This window comes from Cantharellus anzutake (assembly GCF_015039405.1).
Source record: "Cantharellus anzutake strain C23 chromosome Unknown EI90scaffold_79, whole genome shotgun sequence".
In the NCBI taxonomy this organism is placed as follows: Eukaryota; Fungi; Basidiomycota; class Agaricomycetes; order Cantharellales; family Hydnaceae; genus Cantharellus; species Cantharellus anzutake.
The window spans coordinates 158,634-171,813 of record NW_024067029.1 but is presented as its reverse complement, the minus strand read 5'-3'; positions in this window follow the sequence as shown (position 1 = coordinate 171,813).

Sequence of the window (13,180 nt, the reverse complement as noted above, 5' to 3'; positions counted from 1 at the left end):
CCACCAACCTGTAGAGTACATAGTAAAGAAGACCATTGTGGTTGCCAAATTTAAATATTCAGACTCACGGGGAAATGAGAGGGTTTTTGGTTTTTCTCCTGGAATTGAGTCTGCTTTCAATCCTTGGCACTTAGGAAATAAAATTGGAAAATGAACAGTAAAATTTTGGCATGCATGGATTTCTTAAATCAATTCATTCGGTAATTGCTGAATTACTGAAACAGAAAGCAACAAGCGCAGACACCCTTTCCCCCCTAATCCCCTGATACTGTGTGCTATGCCTTTAGGGAAAAAGCTAACAATCTTGGGAGGTTCTCCCAGAAGGTGGGACTGTCATGAACGAAGTGTTTGTTAAGTCATAATTTACACTCTGCATTGTCCTTAGAAATTACGCGGAAATACATCTAATCCTGCTACAGAATCAATCACCACACCTCCTTCCCCAGAGCATCCATATGTCTCAGAGAACCACAGAATGCAAGGACAACCAGAGATTGATGTCAATTCTGATGTCTATGATAGTGCAAACAGTGACACTGACAGTGACTCGGACTTTGATGAAACAGTCAACCCCGCAATAGTCTCAAAGGATGTGTTCACTCAGCTCCTCTGCGACTCTGAGAAAAGGCTTTCTCACCTAATGAATATCCGGGGAAACATTCCAGGTAACAAAGTTACATATCTGGGCTCAATGATAAATGGAGTCCATTCTGAATGCAGCCGGTGCCATGATGCAGCAAAGGAGAGAGCTATAAGTGGGAGGCTTCAGGAAATGAAGAAAAAGACAAGGATTGATGGGAAAAAACACACAGTCCTTGATTTTTTCAGTCATCCTCCTCCAACTTCCTGCACACAGTCCACACCCCAAACTCAACCTAGTCCTTCAGCACTCTTGAGTGACTCTAGCGATGAGTACAGTGACCCAGCACTGTTAGGCACTTCCTATAGAGAGGGAGATTGTGCTGGGATTGATGTGTTTGTCACCGAGATCAATGAGATCCACCATATCTCCCTCAACATCCAACAAGATTCCACCTGGAAACACCCTCACAGCGAAGTGTCTGACATTCCCCTGAACATTCCAAACAATTCAGACGCATCCATTCACAAAAATCAGGAAGAAAATGTGGAAGTACCCACCAATCCCAATCCCGCTTCCACTGCATTCCTCCCATCACCCAGGAAGCTCTGCCTGCAACCAGCATCTTCAGCAACTGCCCAGAGTGAGCCTCTTGAAGCAGAAAAACATTCGCAGCCCTATGTCCCCCCACCCAAAAAAGAAGAGGCAGTCAAGGCCGCGCGAGATCTCAATGTCATCTTGAAGCCACAACAAAACACAGGGAGAGGCTACAAAAAGGTTGAGATTAACCTAATGCTGTGGGTGTGAATCCAGCAGATGGCTCAGCTTCTCCACTTGTATGGTTCTGGAGTGGATGGAGGTGGAGATGCTGGCTGGATCAAGATATTGGTGACAGTTGCGAATGTGTGGAATCGTGGGAAATCCTATCCCGCGCGCTTACGGAGATGGTGTAGGGAATTTCTGGACAATAAATCACTTCCAGATAATCCATATGGTTGCTGGGGTTCATCAATTCTGACAACAGATGAAGATTTGAAAGAAAAACTGGAAACTCACCTTCGTGGGCTTGGCCCCTATGTTAGAGATGGGCGGAAACGGACGACTCCGGAGTGGAATCGGAGACTTAGCGTGGAGGGACCTTGGCCTCAGCGACTCAAGCGGAGCGCTGTGCCATTGCTGTTTGTCCATTTGGTCCTTAATTTCACAGTAGGTGAGCAGGAAGTCTCTTGGGGGCATTTCAGGTCGATTTCGGACTGAAACCAGACGAGTATGTACAAGTGCCGATATATATATAAGGAAGGGGCAAAAGCACAAGGAGAACAAAGGGTGACCGAATCGGAACGAAGACGTCCGAACGGGAACAAAGGGTTAGAGGGAGCGGAGCAGTACCGAAGGTCATAGGGCAAGACCTGTGATACATCCGAAAGGAGGTAGAGTGGGCGAGGCCCAGAGGGGCAGGAGGATGAGGGGAAGTGGGGGTGATGACTAACTGGCTAGAATAGAAAGAAGCAGTAGTCCAAATAGGGATGAGGGGGAATTGCGAGAAATACATTACAAACGGCGAGAGTGCCGGAGGCGGTCCGCGAAGCTCGGGGGTTGCGGAGCTTACGGAGGTTACGGAGGCGGGGTTGGATGTCCGAGGAATATTGGCAATGGTGTTCACGTAGTATGAGGTCACCAATGCAATGGACTAAGGCCGAGGTGGAGTCAAAGTCCGAGGTATGGACTATGACGGAGGCTCGGAGTAAGGTACGAACGGTGTCCGAGTGTGAAGTACGGAGCAGTGGTGGACGGTCGCAACTTGGCGGAAGGGTGGCGGAGGAGTGACGGAAGAAGGAGAGAGGGGACAGGTAAGGAAGAGTAGTCAGGTCCGAAGGTGGATATCGGAACGGACGGAGAAGGGGTCGGAGAGGTAAGAGGAGGGGTGTGTTGCCAAGACCGAAGGTGAGTATCGGAAAGGCAGCGGTAGGTTATGACTCTGGAGGTGAAGAGGGTGGAGGTCCGGAAGTCGGGTCGGGGTCGGGTATGCACGGATATGACACCCTACATCTCTGCTGCAGACATTGTAAATTTCCTCAATACCCCAGAGATGAAAGAGCATCAAGGACGCGAAAAACCAATCAGCCTGCACACAGCACAGAGATGGCTACACATAATGGGATACCGGTGGCGCAAGGAGAAATGAGGACAATACTCAGATGGGCATGAGCGCGAAGATGTTGTGTATTATCGGCAGACCATGTTCTTGCCCACAATGGCTGAATATGCGAAGTCAACAAGGGAGTGGGACATAAATGGAGAGGAGGAACTCACTGGATCACAGCCAGAGGAACACACTGTTCTTTGGTTTCATGATGAGTCAATTTTCTATGCTCATGATCACCATCAGATTCGCTGGGTACACAACTCTGAGACCCCAAAGCCTTATCCTAAGGGTGAAGGCGCTTCTCTGATGATTGCCAATTTTGTCTCAGCAGACTCTGGTTGGCTGATGGGGGACAGCTGCGATGCGTGGGTGATTCTTAAGCCAGGAAAGAACCGCGATGGTTACTTTACAAATGATGACATTCTCGAACAGGCTTCACACGCAATGCAAATTCTGAAGCAGAAACACCCAAATGAGAAGCATGTTCTCATCTTTGACAATGCCCGGACTCATGCAAAACAAGCAGAGGATTCCCTATCAGCTGTCAAGATGCCCAAATTCCCAAAGGATTGGGGTGTCTCTGTCATTGCCTGTGATGAGAATGGGCGGATTATCTATTCAGAAGATGGGAAACCACGCATGACCAAGAAGCGCATGGCTGATACAAGATTCAATGGCCAGCCACAACACCTTTACTATCCTGACAACCATGAAACACACCCAGGACAGTTCAAGGGTATGGCCAAACTCCTCGAGGAACATGGCTACAATAATGCATCCTCACTTCCAGCAGGGTGCAAAGGGTTCAAGTGCTGAGGAACTGACGTGCAGTGCTGCTGCCGGAACATTCTGTTCCACCAGCCCGACTTCATCAACATTGACTGCCTGCTTACATCTCATTGTAGGGCTAATGGATTTGAAGTTCTTTTCCTCCCGAAATTTCACTGTGAATTAAATTTCATTGAACAAGTCTGGGGCCTCTCAAAGCAAGTCTACAGAGAATATCCACCCTCATCAAAAATAGAGGATGTCGAAGCAAATGCAAAAGAAGCATTGGCGTCTGTGACCATCCATTCCATGAGAAGGCGAGTTTTTTTATTATTACACTCTTCACAATTCTTATTTCTTTTCAGGTTTGCAAACTGCTCACTAAGATACATGGATGGATATCAGTGGGGGTTGAATGGCTGTGAGGCATCTTGGGCAGTCCGAAAATATCGCAGTCACCGCCAAATACCACTGGAGGCAACATGAGAAATAATCCAAGAATTCATGAAATCAAAGCAGAGTTCTTAATATTTTTCAGCTGAAAATGTAACTACATAAGTTACATAAATCTAGCAGTGCTTGTGGCCACTTTACGAGACAAATGAGGCACAGCTCCAATCCTTCCCAACTTTTGGCGGCATGTGAGCCATACAGCCACACATGGTAATTTCCGGCATAGTGATGACTTGTGCATGTCATCATTCTTAGCTGCAAACAAAAAAGACAAGCATCCCTAGGTGTAAGGGAGATAGTGTCAGGGCAATAGCCCTGAACCCTGAGCCATATGTAATTACAAGATACATATAGTCATGTGGGTAAGTGGTAACCTCCAGTTAACTGCTTACACACACCGTAAAATACACATCTTTGTATCACTTATGGCTCTGTGTGCTGAGCTACCCACTGAGACCTCACACTTTTTTAAGTGTGTGAGGTGTGTTTTACAACACAACCCACCAAACTTATCACATCTTAACAATTTGACTTGGTAGCGCCAATGGTGCCTAATCACGCCTGCAAGGGCAAGGTCATGTCTGCAGCGACGATAAAGAAAAACGAGCAGTTTATTAAGAAACTGCACTCTCCCATCATGGGAGATTCAAATCAACAGCTGTTGTCAGACGACGATGAGGATCAACACGATCTGGAAAAAGCAACCACCTCAGGGCTGGTCCCTGAAGGTTTTAGAAACTTATGTGGAGTAAGTGTGGGGCCCAATACCCCTAGAACCCCACGTCACATTGATCTAACCCAAGCTGGGGAAGATCCCTCACCTCCTCAGGAGGTGATCAACTTGCGCGACAAACATGTAAGCGCTGAACGATCAGCCTGAAAAGCTGATTGGATAGAGTCACAGGAAACTCCAGGGCCCCACTATCCCCTGGAGTCCTCCCCATGTCCCCAAGTCAAGCCTCAAAGGCAGACAAAGGGAAACAGAGGGAAGAACCTCCACGTCAACTATCTGAAAAACTACTGGACTTGTTCCAGGTTCCATCTGAATGGAGGACGGAAAATGAAGACCAACTTCTTCTCAGGCTGGAAGCCCGAGAAGGTGCAAAAAAACGCCCTGAGAGCAGGATCTCCCAGAGCATGGGAGCTCCAAAAGAACTTCTGCTGTTTACACTACCCCATGCCATGCCAGACAAGGCAAGGTCGCCAACCTCGGAGGAGGTCTCCGAGATAATGAAGAGGAGGCGAACCGAAATGAGGGAGTTCGCTGAGGAAGCCGGAAAAGTAAGGAAAAACCAGTGAACAGACCCCTCTATGAAAGGGAAGCACCCTCCGCAATGGCATCGCCTAAACAAAGCGAGCATGGAGTTTTTACTCCAAGAACCCCTTCTGGAACCCCCAGAAGTGGCAATGTCAACTGGGGAGAGTCACTGCTTGCCCAACCAAACTTCCTCCTGGAAAACCAGGAATTGCACATAATAAACGCAATAAACTCGATCCAAAAAAAGATCGAGGAAATGAGCCACAATAGCATGGCTTGTCTAGAGATAACTCTAGGAAGAATGGCCAACACAATCGACGCATTGACTGACAAAATCAGCGAGCAGATAGACTTGCTGAAGGAAATAAACTTCTCACAAAATAGTGAGGAAACAAAAAAATACCCCTGGGCCACGGGCCAGGACAAAACCAAAACTCATGAAAATTTCACGAAAAGAACAACCAGTGAAAGTACACTGGAGTATCATCAGTGTGTCATATCCATCCCTGGCCATTGACTTCCGATCCCTCCAACTCCTCCACTCTGCCTCTGCTCCTTCCTCACTAACCTCGGAGCTCCTGCATTCTGCAATCCCCTCGGTACCCCTCGATGGTCACCACCCCCTCCTTTCAATTTATTACCTACGCCTCCCTAAGTATGGAGCCCCAAAGGCTTCCGGACAGCTCCGACGTCCGCTAGCGCACTCCCGCCTCTGTTGGGCAATACACTCGCTTGCCCTGCAGAGCCCACCTTCGGGCCTATCCCTCCTTTCCATTTCTGGGTTATCGCCTGCCTTTCCGTTAACCCTGTAACCTGACTCGTCGGTAATATTCAATCGGCTAATGTTTAACCCCATTAGCTCCGCTCCGCTCGGTTCTGCCATTTGCAGACCCGCCCTCGCTGTAACTATATATACTCAACTTGTACATAGGTTACACTCCAGTAATAAAATCGACTAGTGTTTACCCCCTTTCAGTTCTGGTTGCCAGCTTAGTAAGTTAGGGCATGGACGTGTTACTTGGCACAGCGCTCCTGGCACAAGTCGCTGAGGCCGAAGCCCTCCGCCATGGAGACACTCCTTCATCTCAACCTGGTCTCTGACACAGTGACTCGACAGAGACGCTAAGGAGATCCTTCTCCCAAGGATAGGAGAAGATGATGCCAAAAGAAGGCACTGTTCAGAAATTAGGAGGAGAATTGGCATGTACCAAAGGTTCGGCCAAACATCCACCTTCGATGAACCTCTCAAACAGAGAGGTAACACAACCACACTCTCTCAAAACAATGAGAGAATCCAAATACAACTCAGGCGAGTTCGCCAGAAACCAAAGAAACGCTGTAACTGGGCAAAAAGGCTGCCCAGGCAAATAGTAGGGACCTGGGGGTAGTGTCTGAATCGGGTCGGAAGGAGCGAATGGGTGGATGGTGGCAACAGTGCCGATACTGTGCCGTGGTCCGGGTGCTACTGACAATAAAATCTCACAAAATAAGTACTCACTCCTGGTCACTCTGGACTATCATCAGGAGTCAGAGATACTGTATCAACGTACTGGTCGCGCTCTGGCGTCACTAGACTGGTCAAACAACTAAACTTCTTGGTGGGATGTCCCTTCTCATGGGGGAGTCCTCTGTACCATACATGAAAATGTGCGCTATAAGTGAGAAATCGCAGGGCAAAGGGGAAGAATAGAAATACGCCTCTATGGCGACACAGAATAGCAAAGAAAGTGATGGAAAGGAAATACAAATAAAAGCAATGGAAACAATATCGGAAACAATAAAATGAATGATGGAAATCGTATCCCTCCTAATTGAGCATCCAACAACCTTCTCCCGCCGCTTTAATGGACTCTCCTCTCTCGCAGCTTTCCAACGGTACTAATTTCATCCAAATCCATTCAGTGGTTCTTGAGATATGACTGGAATTGGGTGGCCGCTAGATTGACAGGCGTGGGAATCTTGACTGTAGGGCTGGAAATGCATCGGAAAAATTGGGAAAAATGGGGAAATGGTAGAAAGGGTATCTGGGACCGTGTATAAAGTGCCTCGGGTATGGGGTGTTCGTCAGGGTGTTAGAATCGCGATTTCTGGGCTTGTTTGTATGGTAGCAGAGATTCCCGCCTACAACGCTGCAAGGAAAATTCCCCCCAGCGAAAACCCCCCCAAAGGAGAAATCTCCATTGGATAGTGACCCTGCAGAGGCAGGGGAGCAAGAGGAGTACCTGGAGAAATGGTACGAAAAGGCCATAAGAATGGCCAAAGTGAGAATACTCACTCCCTACCCAGAGGGAGTGAAGCCTGAAGCTCTAAAAAATGGTCAGGGGAGAATGACATGGAATCGTTCTGGCAGTGGTTCACAGAACTACTGGGATTCCTCGCCTTGCGAGGATGCAAAGGTCCCCAATTTGACAAAGTCCATCTGGACTGCTTGATTTGTGGATTAGGGGGACCCGCATTCAACCTCGGAATAAGACTCTGAGACGAAATTCTCCTCAGAGGAGATGAGGGCATGTTCCTCAAAGTTCTCAACATATTGATGAGAACCTACATTAAAGCCTCTGCTGCGTTGAACGTGACAAAGAAGTACTGCAGTTAGAACTGGGCAAGGGCGGATGATTCCAGAGGGGAACCGGAGACTTAGCAAGGAGGGACCTTGGCCTCAGTGACTCAAGCGGAGCGTGTGCCATTGCTGTTTGTCCATTTGGTCCTTAATTTCATAGGCGGTGAGCAGGAAGTCTCTAGGGGGCATTTCAGGTCGATTTTAGACTAAAGGCCTAAAACAAGTATGTACAAGCACCGATATATATAATGGAGAGGGCGAAAGCACAAGGAAACAAAGGGGGTCCGAATCGGAACGAAGGTGTCCGAACGGGAACAAAGGGATGACAGAAGCGGAGCGGTACTGAAGGTCATAGGGCAGAACCTGTGGTACATCCGAAAGGAGGTAAGGAGGGAAAAGCCCAGAGGGGCAGGAGGATGAGGGGAAGTGGGGATGATGACTAACTGGCTAGAATGGGAAGAAGCAGCAGTCCAAATAGGGATGAGGGGAAAACATGAAAGATACATTACAAGTGGTGAAAGTGCTGAAGGTGATCCATGGAGCTCAGGGGTTACGGAGCTTACAGAGGTTACGGAGGCGGGGTTGAAAGTCCGACAAATATTGGCAATGGTGTTTACGTAGTATGAGGTCACCAATGCAATGGACTTAAGCTGAGGTGGAGTCAAAGTCCGAGGTAGGAACTATGATGGAGTCTCGGAGCGAAGGTACGAGCGGTGTCCGAGTATGAGGTACGGAACAGCGGCGGAAGGTTGTAACTTGGCGGAAGGTCAGCAGAAGAGGGCCAGGGGGAAGAGAGAGGAGAGAGGAAAGGGGAGAGGAGTGGAGGAGAGGAAAGGTGTCAGGTCCGAAAGTGAGTGTCGGAGCAGACGGGAGAAGGGTAGGAGAGTGACGGAAGGGTGGAGGTGTTGTGAGGAGGAAGAGGAGGAGTGGGAGGAGGAGTAGGAGGAGGGTGGTGAGAGGAGTGGTGTTTGGTCCGAGGTGAGTATCGGAGCGGACAGAGATAGGGCAGGAGGAGGATGGAGAAGTGGAGGTGGCAAGAGGGGTGAGAGGAGGTGTGGTGTCAGGTGTGGTGTCAGGACCGAAGGTGAATATCGGAACGGACAGCGGTAGGGTAGGACTCCGGAGGTGGTGAAGATGGAGGTCCGGGAGTCGGTTTGGGATCAAGTATGTATGGATATGACAACCGCAGTGTTAAATATGAAGCGGAAAAAGGCCTAAAACAGTTCTACTTAGAACTGTCTAAAGCAGCGTCCCAGATGGTGACGCTGCCAGACCAGGCATCCTTCAATGCCAGGTTTCTAAACTACATTCCCCTTGAATGGAAGAGGGAAATGATTGCTCATGACAGAATCAGAGCGGACTTCTCAAATGAGGAGATGTTAAAAGCAATATCTCGTGTAGACGAGATAATCGACAGGCTGAAGATGTCTTCAGCCTACAAATCGGGATATTATACCCGAACAACCACCACGGCAACCACGAGCCGTGGCAGAGCTCTCCCATCAGGAAAGAAGGCTGAAGAGCTGAAATCCAGATGGAAAGAGGATTCATCCTCGAAAAATTCGAGGAAAACTGACCAAAAGTCAGTCCCAATTTGCGGCAAATGCGGCAAAATAGGGCAAATGAAAGATTGCCCAAAACATAATGCAACGAGCGATGAAAAACCAAGGCGCATAGCCACCATGGAGATCACAAATGCATCAGAAGAAGAGTCAGAAGACTCAACAGATGAAAAACCAGAGAACAACTCTGGTAACTGTGGAGCATCAAGCTTCGAAGTAGAGGACCCATACGAGGGACCTCAATACTCACCCGACTCAGAGGGTGAGGAAGTCAACGTTGGGACCATAAGGATGGGCCCAATGTCAGTTGTTGATCATGATGACATAAATTATAGAATCAAACTGGCAGTAGCATGCCAGTTAGAAAACACGGCAGATGAGAAAGTCGCCGAAGCCTTGGTGGAAGCACCAAGAAAAGATGCCTTGGGGAAATACACCAGAGTACCCAAGGAAAACAAGGAGAAAGGGAAGAAGGACCAAAAGTCCATCGAAACCCAGACCCCCTTGTTTGATGCGAAATTCCGCATCTCAAAAGATGTGGGAAAATACCCTGCAAACAGACTGCTCTCAACAAAGAGAACGCTGATGGCTCATATAAAAATAGCAGGCATAAAAGCCTACATGCCATTTGACAGTGGAGCTGAAATGGATGCTATATTGCCGGACTTTGTCCGCGCAGTCCATATCCCAATTCTCCAATTGGAGAACCTGTCAGAGACCAGGTTCGAGACGAAGGGAAGTCTCCGTGGCGGAGGGCTTCGGCCTCAGCGACTTATGCCAAGAGTGCTGTGCCTAGTAACACGTCCGTGCCCTAACTTACCAACTGGCAACCAGAACTGAAGGGGGGTAACTCTAGTCGATTTTATTACTGAAGTGTAACCTATGTACAAGCTGGATATATATATGGTTACAGCAAGACGGGTCCGCAAATGGCGGAGCCGAACGGAGCGGAGCTAACGGGGTTAAACATTAGCCGACTGAATATTACTGACGAGTCGGGTCGTGGGGTTAACGGAAAGGCAGGCGATAACCCAGAAACGGAAAGGAGGGATGGGCCCGAAGGTGGGCTCTGCAGGGCAGGTGAGTGTATTGCCCAGCGGAGGCGGGAGTGCGCTAGCAGACGTCGGAGCTGTCTGGAAGTCTTCAGGGCTCCGTACTTAGGGAGGCGTTGGTAATAAATTGAAAGGAGGGGGTGGTGACCATCGGGGTACCGAGAGGATTGCGGAATACAGGAGCTCCGAAGTTAGTAAAGAAGGAGCGGAGGTAGGCCGGAGGGATTGGAGGGACCGGAAGTCGATGGCCGGGAATGGATATGACAGAACCCAGTCATCCTTCAAATGGGGACGAAAGGAACAAGATCACAGATCCTGTTTGGAACAAACATGGATGTTGAGATCAACAGCCATGTAGAAAAACACTACTTCAATGTAATTAACATCGATAGATATGACGCCATATTCAGCACCCCCTGGTTAAACAAAAACCAGGTAAGTTTAGACTTCCGGTCCCACAAAGTGAGAACGGTGAACAAGGGTAACATAGATACCCTTGGAGTCAGTGAAGACCATGCGACAAGATCACATGGATGGAAAACTCGAGCAAGAGCTTGAGAACAACCAAAAAAGAAGCCCCCCTGACAGGGAGGCAAGATTAAAACACACCTCAGGGTAATTGAAAGAAAGTACCCTGAAGGTTGGCCCAATCCTAGTCCAGAAGGACTAGAACTTCCAGACATACCACATCTGGAAAGTCTCTCCATGAACAACCCTGAGTTCGAAATACTCAGGGAGTGGTGGAGAGAGAAATTTAAAACTGTAATGGCACCAGTGCCATTAGAAATGCCTCCCTTGAGGGAGGTGAACCATTGAATCCTGTTAAAGGATCTGAACAAGAAATTTCGGGAAAACACCCTGAGATGTCCTGCAGCACTGCAGGAAGCACTAGCGACCAAAATAGATTGCTATGTAAAAGCAGGATGGTGGTATCCTGCAAGCAGCGAGTGAGCATGCCCGCTACTGTGTATCCGCAAAGCAGATGGATCTTTGTGCACGGTAATAGACACGAGGAATCGTAACTCAAACACAATCCTCGATGTCACACCAATGCCAGACATGTGACTGATCCAAGAATCAGTCACCAGAGCAACATACCGATCTAAGATCGATATGTCGGACATGTATGAACAAATACATGTGGATCCAGACGACGTCCATAGGACGACATTCTCTACACCCCACGGGACGTACAACTCAAACACGATGCAGCAAGGAGACTGCAACGCTCCCTGTACTTTCCAGCATGCGTTGACCTGGGAACTATGAGGAGAAGTAGGCAGACACCTACATGTCTGGTTCGACAATATATTCACCAGCACAAGCTCAGTGGAGAACCACAATAAAGCATTATTGTGGTTGTTCACTCGCCTCAAGGGGGAAAAGTTTTATATAAGCTGGAAAAAATTCCAGCCATTCGCTCCAATCCTAGATGTTCTAGGAAGCCACATGGATGAACAAGGCATCCATGCTCAAGCGGATAAAATGGAAAAAATCCGCAACTGGCGAGAGCCAGTAGACCACACAGGAGTCCTAAGATTCCTGGGAATGGTAGAATACCTATCGATATTCATGCCGAATGTCAGTGGCTACACAGGGCCACTGCAAACAATCTGCTCAAACAAGCAGACATTCAGGTGGACACCACTCCACCAGAAATGCTTTGACGAGATTAAACGTCTCACATGCAGGGCTCCAATCCTGAAGCCTGTCCAGTGGAATCCACTGGAAAGCCTCTCGGAAGAAGAGAGGAGCAAACTCCATGTCTGGGTCATAACAGATGCATGCCCAGTGGGCATGGGTGCACTAATTGGACAAGGCAAAAAGTGGCAGACTTGCTGCCCGGCCGCATTCATGTCCAAAAAGTTTACCAACACACAACGTAGGTACTTCGCCTATGAGCTCAAGGCACTGGGTGTCCTCGAGGCACTCATGAGATGGCAAGATGATCTCATGGGAGGCCGTGAATTCACAGTAATCACAGACCACAAAGCTTTGGAATATTTCAAAGTGAAAAACCACAACTCAGGTAGACACCTGAGATGGCAAGCCTTCTTTGCAAGCTTTAATTGCGAAATAAAATATGTGGAAGGCCACAAGAACAAAGTGGCAGATGCACTTTCACGGTACTACGACTCATCAACTGATGAGGATCTGCATTTCGACGACTACATGTTGGCGGATATCCATCTGGATAAAAATGCAGAAGATATTATCCCTGACAAAGTCAAGGAATACAAAGAACTGCTGCTAAGCAGTACTCTGAGTAAAAACTCAGAGAAAAAGAGACTCGCAGCAATACACATGAGAAATACCCTAGAGGAAGCTCTAGGGGGGAGTGATAACCTAGAGGAAACTCTAGGGGGAGTGCCAAAAACCCAGAAGAGAACCTTCGAAAACAATTCAAAGGAAAAGACCTCATTGAGGCAATAAAATCTGGATACTCGCAAAGCCAGATCCACTGGGAAATCCTAGAGAACCCAGGGAATTTCAAAAACTTCTCCATAAAAGATGGGCTGATAACCTGACTTGGAGAAGGAGGGATGACCCAAATAGTAGTCCTGAAAGGAAACTACGGAAGTCCATTCAAGGAATAATCCTCGAAAACATCCACGAAACACTTGGACACTTAGGATCCAAGAAAACAGTGGAAACCCTCCATCAATACTTCTGGTGGAAGTCGATGAGGAAGGACACCCACAAGTTCTGCAGGTCTTGCGGAACTTGTCAAACAACAAGGAAAAGCACCAGGAGAAATCCCAGACTGCTTCACCCACTCCCGACCCTGGAAACACCGTGGT